The 22,977-nt window shown below is 37.5% G+C and overlaps 1 non-coding gene across 1 annotated transcript; it reads left to right on the forward strand.

The window, feature by feature from the left end:
• The first annotated feature begins 21,946 nt into the window (after nt 1-21,946).
• LOC148546350 (small nucleolar RNA R71) lies at nt 21,947-22,054 on the forward strand. The gene has a single exon (XR_015900999.1). It is a non-coding gene; the product is annotated as a small nucleolar RNA R71 (small nucleolar RNA).
• Nucleotides 22,055-22,977: the final 923 nt, after the last annotated feature.

Consider the following 22,977-nt stretch of genomic DNA (forward strand, 5'->3'; position numbering starts at 1 on the left):
CAAAATAAGTCTCTAAAAGTTGTTTAAATACTAAACCAGTAGCCTAGGGTTACAAAATATGAGTGGACTATGATGGATGATGCAGAGATCCACTTCTGGGGCCCACTTGGTGTGTTGGGGCCCACTTGGTGTGTGCTGGGGCTGAGACTTTAAGCAATTCACGTGCAGAGGTCATTTGTGGAGTTGAACGCCAGTTTTTGTGCCAGTTTGGGCGTTCAACTCCAGTTTTTGATCCTTTTCTGGCGCTGGACGCCAGAATTGGGCAGAGGACTGGCGTTGAACACCAGTTTACGTCGTCTATTCTTGTGCAAAGTATGGACTATTATACATTTCTGGAAAGCCCTGGATGTCTACTTTCCAACGCAATTGGAAGCACGCCATTTCGAGTTCTGTAGCTCCAGAAAATCCACTTTGAGTGCAGGGAGGTCAGAATCCAACAGCATCAGCAGTCCTTTTTCAGCCTGAATCAGATTTTTGCTCAGCTCCTTCAATTTCAGCCAGAAAAATACCTGAAATTACAGAAAAACACACAACTCATAGTAAAGTCCAGAAATATGAATTTTCCCTAGAAACTACTGGAAATAAACTAAAAACTAACTAAAACATACTCAAAACTATATGAAATTATCCCCAAAAAGCGTATAAAATATCCGCTCATCATATATGCTACTTTGAGTTGTGTTGCATTTTTTGTTGATTTCATGTAGCATTTGACAAAGAAGTGGCAAGAATGAAGAAGGAAGAAAGCAGAAAAATCACAGCTGCTCAAAAAGCTTCAAATTCCCTTCTGCCACCTCGGCGCTAAACGCCACATCACTGGCATTTAACGCCGGCACCCTAAAACCCACCATTTTCTTCTGGATAGGTGGCGCTAAATGCCACAACTCGGCGTTTAGCACTGAGGCCTTGGGAGGCGCACAATACCTCACTGGATGGGTGACGCTAAATGCTACATTACTGGCATTTAGCACTGGTAGCGAATTTTAGAGTGGTATCCACGCACGCATCAAATCACATAGAAGGCATATTATTGTTTTAAATTCAAATAAATCAATAGAAAAGATATTATTAGGTTTTATTAGTTTTATTTTTGAATCAATTAGGATTTGATATAAAAGGAGAAAAGATTTACCCTGCGGGCTCTCTTCTCTGGCCACTTCCGCACTTTTTAGTTTTACACACTTTTACACTTTAAGATTTTCTCTATACCATGAGCCACTAAACTTTCATTGTTAAGGTTAGGAGTTTTGTTTACTTTAATGGATTAATACTATTTATTCTTCTACACACACACACACATAATATATATATATATATATATATATATATATATATATATATATATATATATATATATATATATATATAAACATATGATTCTAAATGAGATACATAACAAGTACTAGTCTCGACTTGCAAATAAAAGGCTGGCTAAAAATATATTACAATCCAGAAGTATACCAAAAAACAATCTAGTTTCTCCAAAAAAACTCTAAGAGGGATATACAAATATATATTCAAAAGTGGAGAATAAATATACTAAGTACAAAATTCAATCCTAAAAGAGTCTTCGCTTTTCAAAGAGAAATCTAGCATGCTCAACGAGATGTGTCATGTCCTGTATCTGAAAATCAACAAATTCCACAACAGGTAAGAACTTGAAGGTTCCCAGTAGGGTAATAGTTCTAAATATAGACTATGTAAAATCAAACAAGCCCGCTAGGAAATCCTAAACTCCAAACACACAAGGTTCAAGCCTAGGGTTTACTAAACCAAACAGTCAGAATATACTAAGTTCTCATCTATACCAGTGATCCATAACCTCAGTTCTCCCCAATATCTCTTAGCATATTTCTTTCCAATATTATAGTTGATCAGTATTTATTTCAGAAAGCAGTGTAGTAGTAGCAAACACAAGAAATAAGATTCAAACACAGACAAGAGCAAATACAACAAATATGGCAATTAGCAGTTAAACAAAGTTATTCACATAAGCAATCCAAGTACAATATGTACATCCAAATAATAACAGATAGATACACATGATGCATGCCTGTCCTACTGGCCATGAGCTCACGTGTCGGTTATACTGCTAAACCCCACACAAAATCTGGCTGGCATCACTTGGATCAGTCTTTCAGTGCGCATTCCCATGAGAGAAATAGTAAACAATTCATGGTACCATTATCTCAACGAAGAATGCCATCTTACCTTCTCCTGGAGGTACAAATCGTGCCACGACAACAGAGAATGCCGTCTCATCTAATGGAGAGTGCCGCTTCACCTTGTAATCGAGAGAAACCACGAACAAGTGGAATTAACCATTGTCCTTAACCGGAATAAGTATCAATTCAGTACACAAGCGGGACAACACCCAGACCTTGCCAGTTCAGTCATTCAAACCACAATTCAGTCAACAATAATGTCTTTAATCAATTTCATAATCAGTAGGTTCATTAACCACAACCTTTCATCAAATTATCAATAACTTAGATTCATTAACCCAAATTCTCAATAAATTTACCAATTCTATTATCTCGTGAGCGGAATAATACCACCATCCTCATCGCAGGCAGGACGAACCACCATCCCCGCAACTATATCATCCGCTTTAACCAAATATTTATCCGGGAATAATTAAATTCAATCTATTTAATTTACTCTCACTCAATTCAAAGCCTAAAAACTAGTTATCAGACCTTATTTGGGGGGTCACAGGGGTTTCCAAGCTTGGCGAGAAAGCCAAACAGTTAAAAATATAATTTCTTCAAGAAAACAGGACCTGTGCGTATGTACACCTCTGTGCGATGCATAGATCAGAAGGCAATTCCCATCTCATGCGTAGGCATCATCTCGTGCATATGCACGACTTGTAAAAATTTCTTGGTGTGCATATACATACCCTTGTACGTACGCACAAGCCCTTGCAATCATTCTGAGTGGTACGCATGCACCACCTCGTGCGCACGCACACCAGGCCAAAATCCTAGTTTTTTGCATAATCAGAGTTTTCATATTTTTGTACCCATTTTCAATCGTTCATAAATTTTTGTACAATTATCCGTTTTCCTCTGTTCTTAGACGGTTTTAAATATCTTGTCACTAGCTTTAATTTAAGCTAATGTTTAGTCAATTTCGAGCTCTGAGCGCCATATTATGGCCCATCAAAGTTAGTCAAAATCATAATTTACACAATTTTCTACATAATGTACATTTACCATTTTCTAAAGTCATTTCATTCCAACACCACCCCAAAACCAATCCTAGTCATCCCCTTTACACAATTACTAATTGCAATTCATTCACTAGCCACTTAAAACCCAAACAGCCAAATCCAATCCATCAAAAATCTATACCCAATTCCAATATAATCATTCATTTTTCAACATTATCCCACCAATAATCAAAGCAACAATCAAATCATACAACCAATTCTCATTATTCTAACAACTATTCACTCATGATAACTACACTACTTACCATGACTTACTAAATAGGGGATACCTCACCCTATCAAATCCTCTGGCCCTAGATTTTTACACAGTTTTACATAATGCCTACCCAAAATTAAATCCCATATCTCTTTGACGGCAGTTTTAACCTTGAAAAATCCTCTCTCCGGTTAATTCCAACTGATGCCAGGGCATCTTGGCTAGTTTTACTAGCCATTTTTTTGTATGCTTTAGGGTGGTTTTATGCATTTTTCTAGGAAATGCGCAAGTATTTGGATGAAAATGCATTCACACCATGATTCAAGCAAACATTGTGAATTTTGAATGATTTCATGAGAATTATGCATGAATTGAATGATAAAATGGATGGTGCATGATCCCATGATTAAGAGCAAGACTTTGATGCACTTTGTTTGATTGATTTCAGGTAACAAGAAGCAGAGAAGAGCCACGTTAGTGGCTACGTTAGTACCACTAACTTGGCTACTAACATGGAAGGAAGAAAAGTTGGAACGTTAGTGAGAACGTTAATGGCATCAACTTTGAAGAAGGAGCAGCGTTAGTGGCAAAAGTGAGTGCCAATAACACTAGCAAAGGTGCAAGAAGACCCACGTTAGTCTCCATGTTAGTTACATGTGGGAACTAATGTGGAAGGAAAAGGAGATGCCAACTTTAGTAGAAAAGGTGATCTCCACTAACATTTGCGAAGCAAAAAGACCCACGTTAGCTTCCACGTTAACTACATTAACGTGGGAACTAACGTGGAAGGAAAGAGAGATGCCAAAGTTAGTGGAAAAGGTGATCTCCACTACCGTTTGCGAAGCAAAAAGACCCACATTAGCTTCCACGTTAACTACATTAATGTGGTAGTTAACGTGGGCAAAAGTCTCACCTGGCAGCCTGACCATGCCTTCTTCAAACAAGAATAACTTGAGCCACAAAACTCCAAATGAGGTGATTCCAGTGGCATTGGAAAGTAGGATTCCAAATCTTTCCAAGAATATATGACACTACATGGTGGACACTGAATTTGAGGGAGAAAACCTGCATTGAAAGTGCAAAGATGAACATGGTATGAACCTGTAGTAAGGCCAGCTGACCTCTTCACCTTCCAAGAAGTGTAACTCGAGCTGTAGAGCTCCAAATGATGCGCTTCCAAAGGTATTGGAAAGTAGACATCCAAGGCTTTCCAATAATATATAATAGTATGGGGGTGGACATTAAGTTTGAACTCCAGAACCTGGCAATTTTCAGCCCCTGATCGCGGACGTTATTGGCACTCACGTTTGCCAATAACGCCAGCCACTATGCCAGCAACCCTGTCCCCTTCAAAGGAGCATAACTTGAGTTACAGAGGTCCAATTGAGGTGATTCTAGTTGTGTTAGAAAGCTGACATTCAGAGCTTTCCAATGATATATAATACTCTATAGTGGTCATGAAATTGGAGTACAAACCAGAGGTATCTTTTAAGCCCAAAAACACCAACTGGGTAGCAAGTGTGACGTTAGCCACACTAACTTCAGCACTAACGCCACACTTGTAGCGTTAGTGTGGCTAACGTTAGTACTGACATTAGCACCTGGACCTCAGCTTGATTCTCTTTCAAGGACCACCCAGCCTCAAGGAAGCAAGCCCACAAGTGTCAACCAATCAAGGCTACAAGAAGCATCTAGAATAGAAATTTTCATTTCATTGTAATTTGCTTTTAATTTCATTTTGTAATTTAGGAGAGCCTATATAAAGGCCTTAGTTTTTACATTCAAGGGATAGACTGGAACGGAGAATTGAAGGAAGGGGGAGAGAGTGAAGACCAATTCGAACTTCTGTGAATTGGCACACTCCAAGGGGAGTGGGTCTTCGGACCCCACCCCTCCTACACTCTTCTTCCTTTTCTCTTCTTTTCTTCCTTAGGAGTAGTTTCGTTTTCTTTGTACTTTTCATTTATGAATTTTGAAGTTTCAATTTTAGTTTTAATCTTCATCTTTACTTTTCTGCACTTTCTTTCTTTTCTATTTTGGTAGAGCAATGATCAACTAACTTTTTTCATTGGGTTAGGGAGCTCTGTTGTAATTTGATGGATCAATATTAGTTTTCATTATTCTTCTTCTATCTTTTCTCTTGATTTTACTAGAAAGCTTTTAATCTTCATCCAATTGGGTAGTTATCTTGTAAAAGAAGCTATTCATACTTGGATCTCTTCTGAACCTTGGAAGAGGAATGAAGAGATCATGCTAGAAATGCTTTCTTATGTTGGACCAAATTGGGGTTGGAAGGATATGGTGACTATAATCCTACCAACACTTGATTTGAAAATGCATGTGGTATAATCAGTGACCATACTTCATCTCTTCTCATGAGCAATTGACCAAGGAATTGGCTATTGATCAAGATTTGAGAGATTGAATTCCAAGAAATTGGAATTCGATCACTTAAGATTGCCAAGGAGATCAATGAATGCATTGATTGAGGAAGAGATGAGAATGAACTTGATCCGGAGGATTGCAATATCTCTTGATCCCAATGTTCATTTTATTTTTAGTTCTTACATTTACTTTTCTTGCCATTTTACTTTTCTACACTTTATTGCTTTCTTTACTTTTATGTCAATTTACAGTTCCCTGTTGCTCATCATCCAAATATGAACCGTCTAACTAGGATAATCAATTAACCATTGATTGCTTAATCCGTTAATCTCTGTGGGATTCGACCTCACTCTTTTGTGAGTTATTACTTGACGACAATTCGGTATACTTGCCGAGGGAGATTTGTTGAGAGACAAGTTTCCGTGTGTATCAAGTTTATGGTGCCGTTGCCGGGGATTAATTGTGATTAACAAACTACCGGTTGATTGATTTACTAGATTAGACACTTTTCTTTTGTCTTTGTTTTCTTTTGTTACTTTATTTTCTTTTGCTAACTAACTGTTTGTGATATTGCCTCACTGGGAATTTCCTCATCTGTGACAATGAAGATTCCAATTTCTTTTGGTGATTATTATTTGAGACAAAGCTTTCTGCAGGAAAGAAAGGAGCATCCATCATATTTTAGTCAATCAAACTTCATGGGAAACTCTCCACCACCACAGAATGATTCACTTTACTATGCTCATGGTGGGTGGAAGTATCAAGAACATGAAATGGGGTACTTTCCCCAGCCACAAAATGGTCCATATTTTGGTGAAATTGATCACTACTCAGGTTGTGGCTTGGAAGATCAAAATCAAAGAGATTCCACTCATTCATACCCCATTCACAAGAGCCATCACCTCTCAATTATCCAACCTCACCTCCAAGTTTTACATGCCTAAATTCTTCATCATTTGAGTATGCCTCAGCACAAAAGTCTATCCCAAATCCATACAATTCATTTCACCATCCACAAAACTCAATCCACTACCCACAAGAGTCATACTACTTTCAGAACACACAACCACAAAACAACCAATTCCATTTACAAGCCAACCCCGCCCAACCATTACAACCTACCCAACCGCCTTTAGATAGACTTGCTAGGATGGAACTCATCATGGAAGAACTCAAAAAAAGTAGAGAAGAAGAGATACTTGCTACGATAGAACTCCTCCTTGAAGAAATAATAAAGACAAACGAAGAGGAAAAAATAGCAAAAAGGGACCATGAAGAAAAATTGAGACAGAATGCACAACTATATTCTGAAGAATAATTCATTGAAGAGTTGAGATCACAAAGAGAGACCACTTCTCTCTCTCCAAAAATAGAGGAGTTTATTCAAACGTCAAGAACAAGGGAGGAAGTCAATCAAAGGAACCCACACTCCAATGAAACAGAGAGTTGCATAGAGGGTGAGTTCATTGAACCACCAATTCAAGAAGATCTTGATGAAGAGGATGCTCCACCCATCATACAATACCCAAATCCTGAAATCAAGGTGGTGAATGCAATCAACATGAGCACTAAAAAGAGGATGGTGACCAAGAAAAGAAGGACAATATCTATGAAGAAGAAAAGGTCAACCAAAAGCCACCCCACCCCTACCCCAACAAGCAAGTTTACACAAGCTAACAACAGAAGAAAGCTTGATGGGGAGAGGCACTCAAAACAAGGGGCATTAACTGGCTCCTCTTTCCTCTTGAGGTCATTCCTCTTAACAAACTGGAAGAAGAGGAAGAAAGTCATGAACAACATGTCAAGCTAATGACATTAAAAGAGCGCTTGTTGGGAGGCAACCCAACCGTAGGTAACATTTTCTTGCTTTGCTTAGTTCACTTTCAATAATTTGGCATATGATTGCATTCTAAGTTTGGTGTTGCCATGCAACAATTTGATTTTCAATCTTCACTGGGTACTTGCAACATTCTAAATTGAAAGTGTCACACTAAGTTTGGTGTTGCCGCTTAACTTTCATGCAAAGTACCATGCCAACACCACTTATTAATGCAATCAAAATGTCTCTATTTGTATCTCTTGTGCCTTTATTGTATCCTTAATCTTGCTTGCTGAAACACATTCATACTCACACTTCTTTCTAAGACACTCATGATCCATCATAGACCCTATCACCACTGTTTTAATTGTTGCTTGAGTATAAGCAATCATTCTAAGTTTGGTGTGGGAAGGGGAAGAATAGGAGGAAAAGGGCAACAACAATGAAGATGAACTACAAGGTGGTAAAGTTCCTTTTTCCTCTTACTTATTTCCAGCACTTTAAATTGCATGATTGTCTTCTATTTTCTTTGTATGCATGTATGATTACTCCTTGTGAATAAGCATAATTTGATATTTGATTTGTAACATGTTGCTATGATATCATGATTATCATCTTGAATTTTACTTGCGCCCAATATCTCTAAGAATGCAACAAAGAAATCATTCTTTTGAAAGGAAAATGTTGAAGAATTTTATGAATCTTGGGGCAAGCAAAAGATTAAGAGGAGTGGAGATTTTGATTGTATGATTGTGTCTTGAGGTTGCATGTTTGTGAAAACTTGCATGTGAGCTCATAGACAGGAAATGAAGTTTAGAGAAGTATTATGGAATTTCTCAAAAATCTATTGATCCAAGAAGCAGTAACAAAAAAAACAAAAGAAAAAGAAAAACAAAGAACAAGCCCAAGGCTCTGAGCATCAATTACTAGGAAGAAAAAGAAAGAAACAAGAACTCAAAGAGTTATTGTCCTAGTTATATGTTTGTGGTGGATGTGTATCAAAGAGAGAGGCTTGAGCAAGTAAATCCTAAGGGGTGCTTCAACACCTAATACCTTAAACCAACTGGTTTGGGAGTATTGATTGAAAGCTTATCTTAAAAAGCCGCTTTGATACATGACACCTAGAGTCGAGGCCAAATTCCAAAAAAAGAAAGAAAAATGCTAGAAAATAAGTGCTGCTTCAAGGTGACAATCTATAAAGAGATTTCCATAATATCATTTGAATGAAAGTTCTAAGATCTAAGACTTCCAAAACGTAAGGACTAATGAGCACTGGAATCCTTGCATAAGCATACAAATTAGAGTTCACCCCACTGCCACTTATTCACTTCACCCACTAAGGCATCATAAGCAATTCTTCGATACATTTCAATTAAGAGAATTCTTTGTGCATAGTTCTTTTCTTGCTTGGGGACAAGCAAGATTTAAGTTTGGTGTTGTAATGCCAGGGCATCTTGGCTAGTTTTACTAGCCATTTTTTTGTATGCTTTAGGGTGGTTTCATGCATTTTTCTAGGAAATGAGCAAGTATTTGGATGAAAATGCATTCACACCATGATTCAAGCAAACATTGTGAATTTTGAATGATTTCATGAGAATTATGCATGAATTGAATGATAAAATGGATGATGCATGATCCCATGATTAAGAGCAAGACTTTGATGCACTTTGTTTGATTGATTTCAGGTAACAAGAAGCAGAGAAGAGCCACGTTAGTGGCTACATTAGTACCACTAACTTGGCCACTAACGTGGAAGGAAGGAAAGTTGGAACGTTAGTGAGAACGTTAATGGCATCAACTTTGAAGAAGGAGCAGAGTTAGTGGCAAAAGTGAGTGCCAATAACGCTAGCGAAGGTGTAAGAAGACCCACGTTAGTCTCCACGTTAGTTACATTAACGTGGGAACTAACGTGGAAGGAAAGGGAGATGCCAAAGTTAGTGGAAAAGGTGATCTCCACTAACGTTTGTGAAGCAAAAAGACCCACGTTAGCTTCCACGTTAACTACATTAACGTGGTAGTTAACGTGGGCAAAAGTCTCACCTGGCAGCCTGACCATGCCTTCTTCAAACAAGAATAACTTGAGACACAAAACTCCAAATGAGGTGATTCCAATGGCATTGGAAAGTAGGATTCCAGATCTTTCCAAGAATGTATGGCACTACATGGTGGACACTAAATTTGAGGGAGAAAACCTGCATTGAAAGTGCAAAGATGAACATGGCATCAACCTGTAGTAAGGCCAGCTGACCTCTTCACCTTCCAAGAAGTGTAACTCGAGTTGTAGAGCTCCAAATGATGCGCTTCCAAAGGCATTGAAAAGTAGACATCGAAGGCTTTCCAACAATATATAAAAGTATGGGGTGAACATTAAGTTTGAGCTCCATAAACTGGAAATTTTCAGCCTCTGATTGCGGACGTTATTGGCACTCACGTTTGCCAATAACGCCAGCCACTATGCCAGCAACCCTGTTCCCTTCAAAGGAGCATAACTTGAGTTACAGAGGTCCAATTGAGGTGATTCTAGTTGCGTTAGAAAGCTGACATTCAGAGCTTTCTAACGATATATAATACTCTATATTGGGCATGAAATTGGAGCACAAACCAGAGACATCTTTTAAGCCATAAAAACACCAACTGGGTAGCAAGTGTGACGTTAGCCACACTAACTTCAGCACTAACGCCACACTTGTAGCATTAGTGTGGCTAACGTTAGTACTAACATTAGCACCTGGACCTCAACTTGATTCTCTTTCAAGGACCACCCAACCTCAAGGAAGCAAGCCCACAAGTGTCAACCAATCAAGGCCACAAGAAGCATCTAGAATAGAAATTTTCATTTCATTGTAATTTGCTTTTAATTTCATTTTGTAATTTAGGAGAGCCTATATAAAGGCCTTAGTTTTACATTCAAGGGATAGACTAGAACGGAGAATTGAAGGAAGGAGGAGAGAGTGAAGACCAATTCGAACTTCTGTGAATTAGCACACTCCAAGGGGAGTGGGTCTTCGGACCCCTCCCCTCCTACACTCTTCTTCCTTTTCTCTTCTTTTCTTCCTTAGGAGTAGTTTCGTTTTCTTTGTACTTTTCATTTATGAATTTTGAAGTTTCAATTTTAGTTTTAATCTTCATCTTTACTTTTCTGCACTTTCTTTCTTTTCTATTTTGGTAGAGCAATGATTAACTAACTCTTTTCATTGGGTTAGGAAGCTCTGTTGTAATTTGATGGATCAATATTAGTTTTCATTATTCTTCTTCTATCTTTTCTCTTGATTTTACTAGAAAGCTTTCAATCTTCATCCAATTCGGTAGTTATCTTGGAAAAGAAGCTATTCATACTTGGATCTCTTCTGAACCTTGGAAGAGGAAATGAAGAGATCATGCTAGAAATGCTTTCTCATGTTGGACCAAATTGGGGTTGGAAGGATATGGTGACTATAATCCTACCAACACTTGATTTGGAAATGCATGTGGTATAATCAGTGACCATACTTCATCTCTTCTCATGAGCAATTGACCAAGAAATTGGCTATTGATCAAGATTTGAGAGATTGAATTCCAAGAAATTGAAATTCGATCACTTAAGATTGCCAAGGAGATCAATGAATGCATTGATTGAGGAAGAGATGAGAATGAACTTGATTCGGAGGATTGCAATATCTCTTGATCCCAATGTTCATTTTATTTTTAGTTCTTACATTTACTTTTCTTGCCATTTTACTTTTTTGCACTTTATTGCTTTCTTTACTTTTACGTCAATTTACAGTTCCCTGTTGCTCATCATCCAAATATGAACCGTCTAACTAGGATAATCAATTAACCATTGATTGTTTAATCCGTTAATCTCTGTGAGATTCGACCTCACTCTTTTGTGAGTTATTACTTGACGACAATTCGGTATACTTGCCGAGGGAGATTTATTGAGAGACAAGTTTCCGTGTGTATCACCAACCCCAACCGATCCAAGCCCCACCAAAATCTCACTGCTTTGATCCTCAACTCAACCTCACACCGATTCCACGCCAAGCAAATTCGCTCCACACCAAATTCAAGCCAAACAACTCTTAATTCATCTAATCACATCAATTTTCTCATAATTCAAGTCTAGGTTTTCCACATATAGGGAGAAAAATTAGAGGATTTAGATTTTTTACCTTGTCTCGTGTAACCTTGGGTTGAAACTCCATTAAAACTCAAGATTGAATTTCCCCTAAACATTAAAAATTAAAATTTTCTAAACACTTCAACCAAAAATGCAAAATTGAAGATAAATGCAAAATGGGGCAAGAATTTCAAAGTTTCTTACCACAATATTTAAATAGAATCAAAGAGGAAGTCGAGATGAACACATAGCCGTAAACGGATCGTCAATGGGAGCTACACTTTGGAAGTTATGTGGGATTGAATATGGTGATGAATAATGTACTTAAGACTCCTCACTCTCTTCTTTTCTTCTATCCGTGACTCTCACTCTAATGGGTGAAATGATGCCCGTTTTAATTTTTTGTGAAGCCCGTTTTAATTTTTAGCCTGTTGGTCCTACTCAGGGTCAATATCTTTAAGATAGGTGTTTTAATTTGTATCCTTAATATTTTCATTTCTCCTGATTATAAATTTTAAATTCTTAACCCTTTTTACTCATAATAATTTATTACTTAATTATTTTATTATTTACCTGTGTTTTACAAGTTACAATTATACTGTAAAAATAAGTGTACTGTAAATTTTTTCGTAATTTTTTTTATTTACAGGAATATGTTATCGAATGATACGAGTGGCACGAGCAAAGTTTTTAAGTTTCTATAGAATTATAACACTTTATTTATATGTATAACATTCGTAATGTTCATGCTTACGTCATCCATAATTTCTTATACATTACATCTAAAGTTAAAGATACATAACATTCATAATTACATGAAACTAACATCCAGAATTATAGTAAGATATTTTAGTTATTATCTAACATTGAAATTATCCCTTATTGAATAAGTAACTATCGTGTTGAGTTTTGACTGTTATTTTTCAGTTTTTTCTAGTCACAAATCAAATCATTGGTATCGAGGAGCTAGAGCTTGAGGGGGGCATGTGCTTCAACACATTAGAGGATGCACGCGTATATTATAACCGATATGCAACAAGGACTAATTTTGTTGTTAAAAAAAGAACCATTGGCTAGGAGACAAAAAAGGTCAATAGGTGCTTGTTAATCAGGCTTTGCATTGTAACAAAGATGGCTACCGCACATCCCGTGTAAAGAAACCTAAGATGGCTACCGTATATCCTATGTAAAGGCACACAAGAAAAGGAAAATAGTGTCCTTTACAAACTGCAAAGCTCGTTGCTATGTAGCATTAGACAGGATGATTGGGCATTAGAGAATTTTTCATTTAGATTCATCCCACACACACTTGCCAAATCCAAAGTTAGCTGGCATGTTCCCAACAAACCGACAACTAAGTATACACGGGAAGGACCTGATACAGCAAAATGACCAAGATGGGATTAGATCGAATAAGACATACCAAGCACTAGCCAATGCCGAGGTGGCCCTGACAACCTTACTTTTATAGAGTTGGATGTTAGAAATTACAGTAGTTGTAACTTACGTATCGTCAGGGATGAGACGAATCCAAAAGAGTTGCTTAAGCATTTCTCACGAATGAAGGAGCTAAACCCAAAATTTTTTTTTGACATAGATGTGGACAAAAACCACAGACTCAGAAATGTGTATGGGCCAATGCTCAGTGTAGAGCTGCATGGCAATATTTCGGTGATGTCGTGACGCTTGACACTAATTACAAGACTAATAGGTATCAAGTTATTATTTTTTTTTTCAATTTAATTTATTTTTTCAGGTAAAGCATTGGATTTTACATTTACGTTACATGTTTTTATCTTTTCATTGTTTGGGTACGACATGCCGTTCAGGTCTTTCATAGGCATCAACCACCATGAGATGTCTACACTTCTTGGATGCGCATTATTGCGGAATAAAGATACTAGTACATTCCAATAACTTTTTCATACTTGGTGAAGTGCATGGGAAAAGCCCCCGCTTGTGTCATAACAGACTAATGCCTTCATATGAATTCTGCATTAGAGACCACTTTGCCAAGCATAAGTCATAGATGGTGCATATGGCATATCCTAAAGAAGATGTCACAGAAGCTGTTAGGTTTTCGTCGTTTCGATGAGCTCATCACATGCATGAAGAGGATTGTGTGGGAATCTAGATCTAAAGATTCATTTGAGAGAGATTGGCACAATTTTATTCAAGAGTATAACCTCCATAAGTTTAGGTGACTAAACAGTAACATAATCTCCCAGTCTACTGTAGCGTGTGTTTAACATGGTTGTGGATGTTACTTTCTAGTAGACATGGATGTTGCACTTAAAGGTTAACATACGATATTGCATTTCTGTTTTCTTTATTCATTAGCAGATATGTTTGCTGACCGACACATGTGAGTGCCAGTATTTTTCAAGGATGAATTCTGGATTGGCATCAAGAGCACACAACGTAGTGAGAGCATGCATTCAGTTTTTGATAAATCTTTGAATAGTAAGAGCTCCCTGCTGTAGTTTGTTTACCAGTACCAAAACTGTCTTATAGACAAGGAGCAAAAGGAGCTTGAGTGTGACGATGTTAATTTAAGGGAAATTATACATTGTGTTTCCAACTCCCTAATAGAGTAGTTCAAAAGAGAATACACTAACTCTATATTTTGAGACGTCCAGAATCAATTTATAAAGAAGGCAGATTGCATTCTCTGCTCAATCAACCATCATGGTACAAGAACAGTGTATGAATTTAACCAACAAAAGATGGTGTCTGACATGTCAATGTATAGCAAATACCAAGTCGTCTATAGCTCGCACTCATCAGAAGTTTGATGTGATTTCTACTTGTTCTAATCGAATGGTATTCTATGTTATCACATTCTTATAATTCTTTTGCATTTTTATGTAACAGCAGTATCCTCATAGTACATTCTATCCCCATGGAGTAAGAATGTCAGTCGCAGACATATACACACATTAGGAGTAGGCATGACATGGACCGTTCTGACGACAGCATGATCATTTTTAGAAAATTGTGTTCTCATTTTTACAACGTTGCTCAGGATTTTGTGGCTATTGTAGAGAATGCTGCTATATTGTCCGATGCCATTGACAGTTCCCAGCACAAGCTTAAAAAACACAAGGAATCTAAGCGTTAAGCTGCACCTGTAACAAGTGCAATTAATTTGCACACGCATGATAAGTGTCCTGTTGACATAAATGAGCTACAGGGCCCACACCGTGTTCCTACTTGAGGTCGTTTGGTGACCATCAGACTTGGGGAGGCTTTGGACAAATATATTAAAAGGAGGGCTCACAAATGCAAGAACACTCACAATCACATGAGGTAAATTTATGATCTATCCCTTTTTCATGCGATTTGTCTTTTTTAGTGTGTCGGCTGAATGTTAATTTAGAATATTATTTTCATTTTAATTTAATTGCTCATGTACCTAATGGTACTGAACAACCATCTTCCATCAATGCGACATCTTCCAGCAAAAATACACAGTCATCTTGTTCAGGAATTACAAACAATTTAACTGTGCACTCTAGTTCTTTCACATCACCATTAAATTCATTTTGTAACACTGACAATCGTATATTTGTTATTTTTATAGCGTTAATGTAATGCCTGTTTATTTATTTTTTTACATGTATTAATAACTTACTATATGTTTTCAGAGAAAGCATGTTTGGTAGACTCAAAGTTTAATAGCACTACATAAATAAGTTTTAGATTTTAGTAACTTATTACTTTATAATTTGATCTTTTTTGTATTTATTTGAGTTGTCATACTTGGCTTATAGACTATGATATTTGATTTTAACATCTTTTTTGTATTTATTTGAGTTGTCATACTTGGCTTATAGACTATGATATTTGATTTTAACATCTCTATAATATTGGTGGTTTAGTTGGTTTGTTTTATATATTTTATATACTCCCTTGTTATAATTTCATATATCATTATTAAATAAAATATAATAATATATTCGGGTCAATAAAATAGAAATATTTTATTTATTTTATTCTTTTGTACCTTTATTATTTCTTTTTACTTGTTAAAAAGTTTGTTAATCATTATTATTGTAAATAAATCAGAATATAGTTAACATTGAATATAAAATGTTCAATTGATAATTTGATCATGATGATAAATTAGTGCTTAAATAAATTTTAAAATTGAAGTAAAAAATTGGCTCGTACATAAAAAAAAAAATCTATAATTTATTATATATAATGTTCACTTTTATATATTTATAACGTGCATTACCTCAGCTACATAACATCCGAAATAAAAAAATATCTATCGATTCAAACTTTTAAAACTAAAGGAATATAATATTTTTATCTTTTACATGCATGAGACTCTTTCAAAACAAAATATCTTAAACTGGTTTTAAGAGTTTGCAACTAAAAAAGAATTAAAGTATAGCATAGGATACTCTTAGAAATTTCATTACTCGTCGCGTGTATATATATATATATATATATATATATATATATATATATAGCATGAATGTTAGGTTCTCAAGTATAGCTAACTTATCAAAAAGGTGTATTCTTTTTTTTAATCCATTAACATCCATAAGTATTTTTTTTTAATAATATCCATAAAACCCTTAAATAATTTTAACAGTAAATCCACACACTTCAATGCATATCCTAAGTTACTATTTATAGTTCGTTTAGTTTATGATGCCCTTTGCGCTCTTCAAATTAGCGATTTTGTCTTCGAATTCGTTCAAGGGTCTTTAGTCTTCTTTTTCTTGCCCTTATCTTCCACATAGCAACGCGGCACATTAAATACGCCATTTACCACACTTCTAGAGACGTTGTCTTTGTAAAATAGTATATTCATTACCAGTTCCTTCTAAATTTGTTGTAGTTGGGCATGTGGTGCACGAAATTGTGATATCTAGGCTCAAATAATCCCTGGCAACGTGAGCAACTTGGTACGCGCAATCGTGATTACACTTTGATTATGTAAAATTCATGGCTCTTTCTTTCCCTGGCAATGGCGCCAAGAACATGGTGCCAATACCATGGTTCACAACTTCGATACAACTAACCAGCAAGTGCACTGGGTCGTCCAAGTAATACCTTACGTGAGTAAGGGTCGAATCCCACGGAGATTGTTGGTATGAAGCAAGCTATGGTCACCTTGCAAATCTCAGTTAGGCAGATATAAATGGATAATGGTGTTTTCGAATTTAATATAATAAAATAGGGATAGAAATACTTATGTAATTCATTGGTAGGAATTTCAGATAAGCGAATGGAGATGCTTTCGTTCCTCTGAACCTCTGCTTTCCTGCTATCTTCATCCAATCAGTCTTACTCCTTTCCATGGCTGGCTTTATGCAAGGGCATCACTGTTGTCAGTGGCTACATCCCCTCCTCTCAGTGAATAATATGCTCACGCACCCTGTCACGGCACGGCTATTCATCTGTCGGTTCTCGATCATGCTGGAATAGGATTCACCCTCCTTTTGCGTCTGTCACTAACGCCCAACAATCACGAGTTTGAAGCTCGTCACAGTCATTCAATCATTGAATCCTACTCGGAATACCACAGACAAGGTTTAGACTTTCCGGATTCTCTTGAATGCCGCCATCATTCTAGCTTACGCCATGAAGATTCCGGTTAAGAGATCTAAGAGATATTCATTCTAGCTTATTTCATGTAGAACGGAAGTGTTTGTCAGGCACGTGTTCATAGGGGAGATGGTGATGAGCGTCACACATAATCATCACCTTCATCACGTTCTTGGGTGCGAATGGATATCTTAGAAGCGAAATAAGATGAATTGAATAGAAAACAGTAGTACTTGCATAAATCTTTGAGGAATAGCAGAGCTCCACACCTTAATCTATGGAGTGTAGAAACTCTACCGTTAAAAATACATAAGTGAAAGTCAAGGCATGGAGGAGATGGCCAACCCCCTAAAACGTGATCACAGGATCAAAATACAATCCAGGATCTAATACAATAGTAAGAGGTCCTATTTATAATAAACTAGCTACTAGGGTTTACATGAGTAAGTAATTGATGCATAAATCCACTTCCGGGGCCCACTTGGTGTGTGCTTGGGCTGGGCTTTGAGTGTTACACATGCAGAGGTCCTTCTTGGAGTTGAACGCCAGCTTTTGTGCCAGTTTGGGCGTTCAACTCTGGTTTTGGCTCCTTTTCTGGCGCTGGACGCCAGATTTGGGTAGAAAGCTGGCGTTGAACGCCAGTTTACGTCATCTATTCTTGGTCAAAGTATAGACTATTATATATTTCTGAAAAGCCCTGGATGTCTACTTTCCAACTCAATTGGAAGCGTGCCATTTCGAGTTCTGTAGCTCCAGAAAATCCACTTTGAGTGCAGGGAGGTCAGAATCCAACAGCATCAGCAGTCCTTCTTCAACCTCTGAATCTGATTTCTGCTCAAGTCCCTCAATTTCAGCCAGAAAATACCTGAAATCACAGAAAAATACACAAACTCATAGTAAAGTCCAGAAATGTGAATTTAACATAAAAACTAATGAAAACATCCCTAAAAGTAACTAGATCCTACTAAAAACATACTAAAAACAATGCCAAAAAGCGTATAAATTATCCGCTCATCACAACACCAAACTTAAATTGTTGCTTGTCCCCAAGCAACTGAAAATCAAATAGGATAAAAAGAAGAGAATATACTATAAATTCCAAACTATCAATGAAACATAGCTTCAATCATATGAGCGGGACTTATAGCTTTTTGCCTCTTGAATAGTTTTGGCATCTCACTTTATCCATTGAGGTTCAGAATGATTGGCATCTATAGGAACTTCAGATTTTGAATAGTGGTATTGACTCTCCTAGTTCAGTATGATAATTCTTGAACACAGCTTCTTTATGAGTCTTGGCCGTGGCCCTAAGCACTTTGTTTTCCAATATTACCACCGGATACATAAATGCCACAGACACATAATTGGGTGAACCTTTTCAAATTGTGACTCAGCTTTGCTAAAGTCCCCAATTAGAGGTGTCCAGGGTTCTTAAGCACACTCTTTTTTTGCTTTGGACCTTGACTTTAACCGCTCAGTCTCAAGTTTTCTTTGCTGCTTTTTCTTGCTTCAAGAATCATTTTTATGATTTTTCAGATTATCAAATAACATGTCTCCTAGTCATCATTCTTTCAAGAGCCAACATATTTAACATTCTTAAACAACAACTTCAAAAGACATATGCACTGTTCAATCATACATTCAGAAAACAAGAAGCATTGTCACCACATCAATATAATTAAGCTAAGTTCAAGGATAAATTCGAAACTCATGTACTTCTTGTTCTTTTGAATTAAAACATTTTTCATTTAAGAGAGGTGATGGATTCATAGGACATTCATAACTTTAAGACATAGTTACTAACTACTAATGATCATGTAATGAAGACACAAACACAGATAAGCACATAACATAGAAAACGAAAAACAGAAGAAATAAGAACAAGGAATGAATCCACCTTAGTGATGGTGGCGTTTCCTTCTTGAGGAACCAATGATGTCCTTGAGCTCTTCTATGTCTCTTCCTTGTCTTTGTTGCTCCTCCCTCATTGCTTTTAGATCCTCTCTGATTTCATGAAGGATGATGGAGTACTCTTGATGTTCCACCCTTAGTTGCTTCCAATAATTGTGTGGAAGAAAATGTATCCCCTGAGGTATCTCAGGGATCTCTTGATTTGCAGTCAAATGTTCTACCACTGAGCTATAGACCCTTGATGGAAGCTTTTGTCTTCCCTTTCCTCTTTCTAGAGGTTTCTCTGGCCTTAGGTGCCATCAATGGTTATGGAAAAAACAAAAAAGCTATGCTTTTACCACACCAAACTTAGAATGTTGCTCGCCCTCGAGCAAAAGAAGAAAGAGTAGAAGAATAAGAAGAAGATATGGAGGAGATGGATGGGAGTGTGTATTCGGCCATATGGGTGGGATTGGGTGGGAGAGAGATGTTGAATTTTGAAGGTAGTGGGTGTATGGATGTGAGTGGTAAATGGAAAACAGAAGGGATGATCATGAATGGAAAGAGAGATGATGAGGTAGGTGGGGATCCTGTGGGGTCCACAGATCCTGGGATGATCCTGTGGGATCCACAGATCCTGAGGTGTCAAGGCATTTACATCCCTGCACCAATTTAGGCATGTAAAATGCCCTTGCACACAACTCTGGGCGTTCAGCGCCAGGTTGGTGCCCATTTTGGGCGTTCAACGCCCATTTGCTGCCATTTCTGGCGTTGAACGCCAGAACCATGCTTGTTCTGGGCGTTCAGCGCCAGGATGCTGCCCATTCTGGGCGTTCAGCGCCAGAACCATGCTCTGTTCTGGCGTTTGAACGCCAGACAAATGCTCTTCCAGAGTGTGATTTTTCTTCTGCTGTTTTTGATTCCGTTTTCAATTTTTATATTTATTTTGTGACTCCACATGATCATAAAACTTGAAAAACAAAAACAAAATTAGATAAATAAACATTGGGGTTGCCTCCCAACAAGCGCTTCTTTAATGTCAATAGCTTGACAGTGGGCTCTCATGGAGCCTCACAGATGTTTAGAGCATTGTTGAAACTCTCCAACACCAAACTTAGAGTTTGGATATGGGAGTTCAACACCAAACTTAGAGTTTGGTTGTGGCCTCCCAACACCAAACTTAGAGTTTGACTGTGAGGGCTCTGGTTGACTCTGCTTTGAGAGAAGCTTTTTCTGCTTCCTCTCCATGATTGCAGAGGGAGATCCTTGAGTTTTAAACACAAGGGAGTCCTCATTCCATTGAAGGACTATTTCACCTCTGTCAACATCAATCACAGCTCTTGCTGTGGCCAAGAAAGGTCTTCCTAGGATGATGGATTCATCCTCTTCCTTTCCAGTATCCAGGACTATGAAATCAGCAGGGATGTAAAGGCCTTCAACCTTTACTAACACGTCCTCTACTTGTCCATAAGCCTGTTTTCTTGAATTGTCTGCCATCTCTAATGAGATTTTAGCAGCTTGCACCCCATAGATTCCCAGTTTCTCTATTACAGAGAGGGGCATGAGGTTTATCCCTGAACCAAGGTCACACAGAGCCTTAAAGATCATGGTGCCTATGGTACAGGGTATTATGAACTTTCCAGGATCCTGTCTCTTCTGAGGCAATGTCAGTTGATCCAGATCACTTAGTTCATTGATGAACAAGGGAGGTTCAACTTCCCAAGTATCAATGCCAAATAATTTGGCATTCAGCTTCATGATTGCACCAAGAAACTTGGCAGTTTGCCCTTTAGTAACATCCTCATTCTCTTCAAAAGAGGAATACTCATCAGAGCTCATGAAGGGTATAAGAAGGTTCAATGGAATCTCTATGGTCTCTAGATGAGCCTCAGAGTCCTTTGGTTCCTCGGAGGGAAGCTCCTTATTGACCACTGGACGTCCCAGGAGGTCTTCCTCCTTGGGATTCACGTCCTCTCCTCTCCTCACAGGTTCGGCCATGGTGCTTATGTCAATGGCCTTGCACTCTCCTTTTGGATTCTCTTCTGTATTGCTTGGGAGAGTACTTGGAGGGATTTCAGTGATCCTTTTACTCAGCTGGCCCACTTGTGCTTCCAAATTTCTAATGGAAGACCTGGTTTCATTCATGAAACTCACAGTGGCCTTAGATAGATCAGAGACTAGATTTGCTAAATTAGAAGCATTTTGTTCAGAGTTCTCTGTCTGTTGCTGAGTGGATGATGGAAAAGGTTTATTATTGTTAAACCTGTTTCTTCCACCATTATTAAAGCCTTGTTGAGGCTTTTGATCCTTCCATGAGAAATTGGAGTGATTTCTCCATGATGAGTTATAGGTGTTTCCATAAGGTTCACCTAAGTAATTTACCTCTGCTATTGCAGGGTTCTCAGGATCATAAGCTTCTTCTGCATAAGAAGCCTCTTGAGTACTGTTGGATGCAGCTTGCATTCCATGCAGACTCTGAGAGATCATATTGACTTGCTGAGTCAATATTTTGTTCTGAGCCAATATGGCATTCAGAGTATCAACTTCAAGAACTCCCTTCTTCATAGGCGTCCCATTACTCACAGGATTCCTTTCAGAAGTGTACATGAACTGGTTATTAGCAACCATGTCAATGAGTTCTTGAGCTTCTGCAGGCGTTTTCTTTAGGTGAATGGATCTACCTGCAAAAGTGTCCAATGACATCTTTGATAGCTCAGATAAACCATCATAGAATATATCCAGGATGGTCCATTCTGAAAGCATGTCAGAAGGACACTTTTTGGTCAACTGTTTGTATCTTTCCCAAGCTTCATAGAGGGATTCACCTTCTTTCTGTCTTAAGGTTTGAACATCAGCTCTAAGCTTGCTCAGCTTTTGAGGATGAAAGTACTTGGCTAAGAAAGCCGTGACCAGCTTATCCCAAGAGTTCAGGCTATCTTTGGGTTGAGAATCCAACCATAATCTAGCTCTGTCTCTTACAGTAAAGGGGAAAAGCATGAGCCTATAGACTTCAGGATCTACTCCATTAGTCTTAACAGTATCACATATCTGCAAGAATTCAGTTAAAAACTGAAAAGGATCTTCAGATGGAAGTCCATGAAACTTGCAGTTCTGCTGCATCAGAGAAACTAATTGAGGTTTCAGCTCAAAGTTGTTTGCTCCAATGGCAGGAATGGAGATGCTTCTTCCATGTAAATTGGAATTAGGTGCAGTAAAGTCACTTCCTTACATTATTATTATTTTCGGCTGCCATCTCCTTTTTCTGTTCGAAAATTTCTGAAAGGTTATTTCTGGATTGTTGTAATTTAGCTTCTCTTAATTTTCTCTTCAGAGTCCTTTCAGGTTCTGGATCTGCTTCCACAAGAATGTTCTTATCCTTGCTCCTTCTCATATGACAAAGAAGAGGGCACAGAAAAATAATAATAATAATAGAGATTCTTTATACCACAGTATAGGGATCCCTGTGTGAGTAGAAGAAGAGGGGGGAGACAAAGAATGTAATATAATGGAAGAAACACAACTGTGAGGATGGCAGAGATGTGAGATGAGATGTTAGGATATGAATGAATAAATAGAATAAGATGGGGGAGGGATACTTTTCGAAAATTATTTTGAAAAAGAGTTAGTGATTTTCGAAAATGGTTTTTGAAAATTGTTAGTATTTTTTTCGAAATTTTTTTTTAAAATTAAAAATAAATATAAGAATAATTAGTTAATTAAAAAGAAATTTTTGAAAAAAAGGAAGATATTTTCGAAAATTAGAGAGAGAGAGAGTTAGTTAGGTAGTT

Source organism: Arachis ipaensis, chromosome B9 (genome assembly GCF_059453495.1).
Source record: "Arachis ipaensis isolate K30076 ecotype BB chromosome B9, ASM5945349v1, whole genome shotgun sequence".
NCBI lineage: Eukaryota > Viridiplantae > Streptophyta > Magnoliopsida > Fabales > Fabaceae > Arachis > Arachis ipaensis.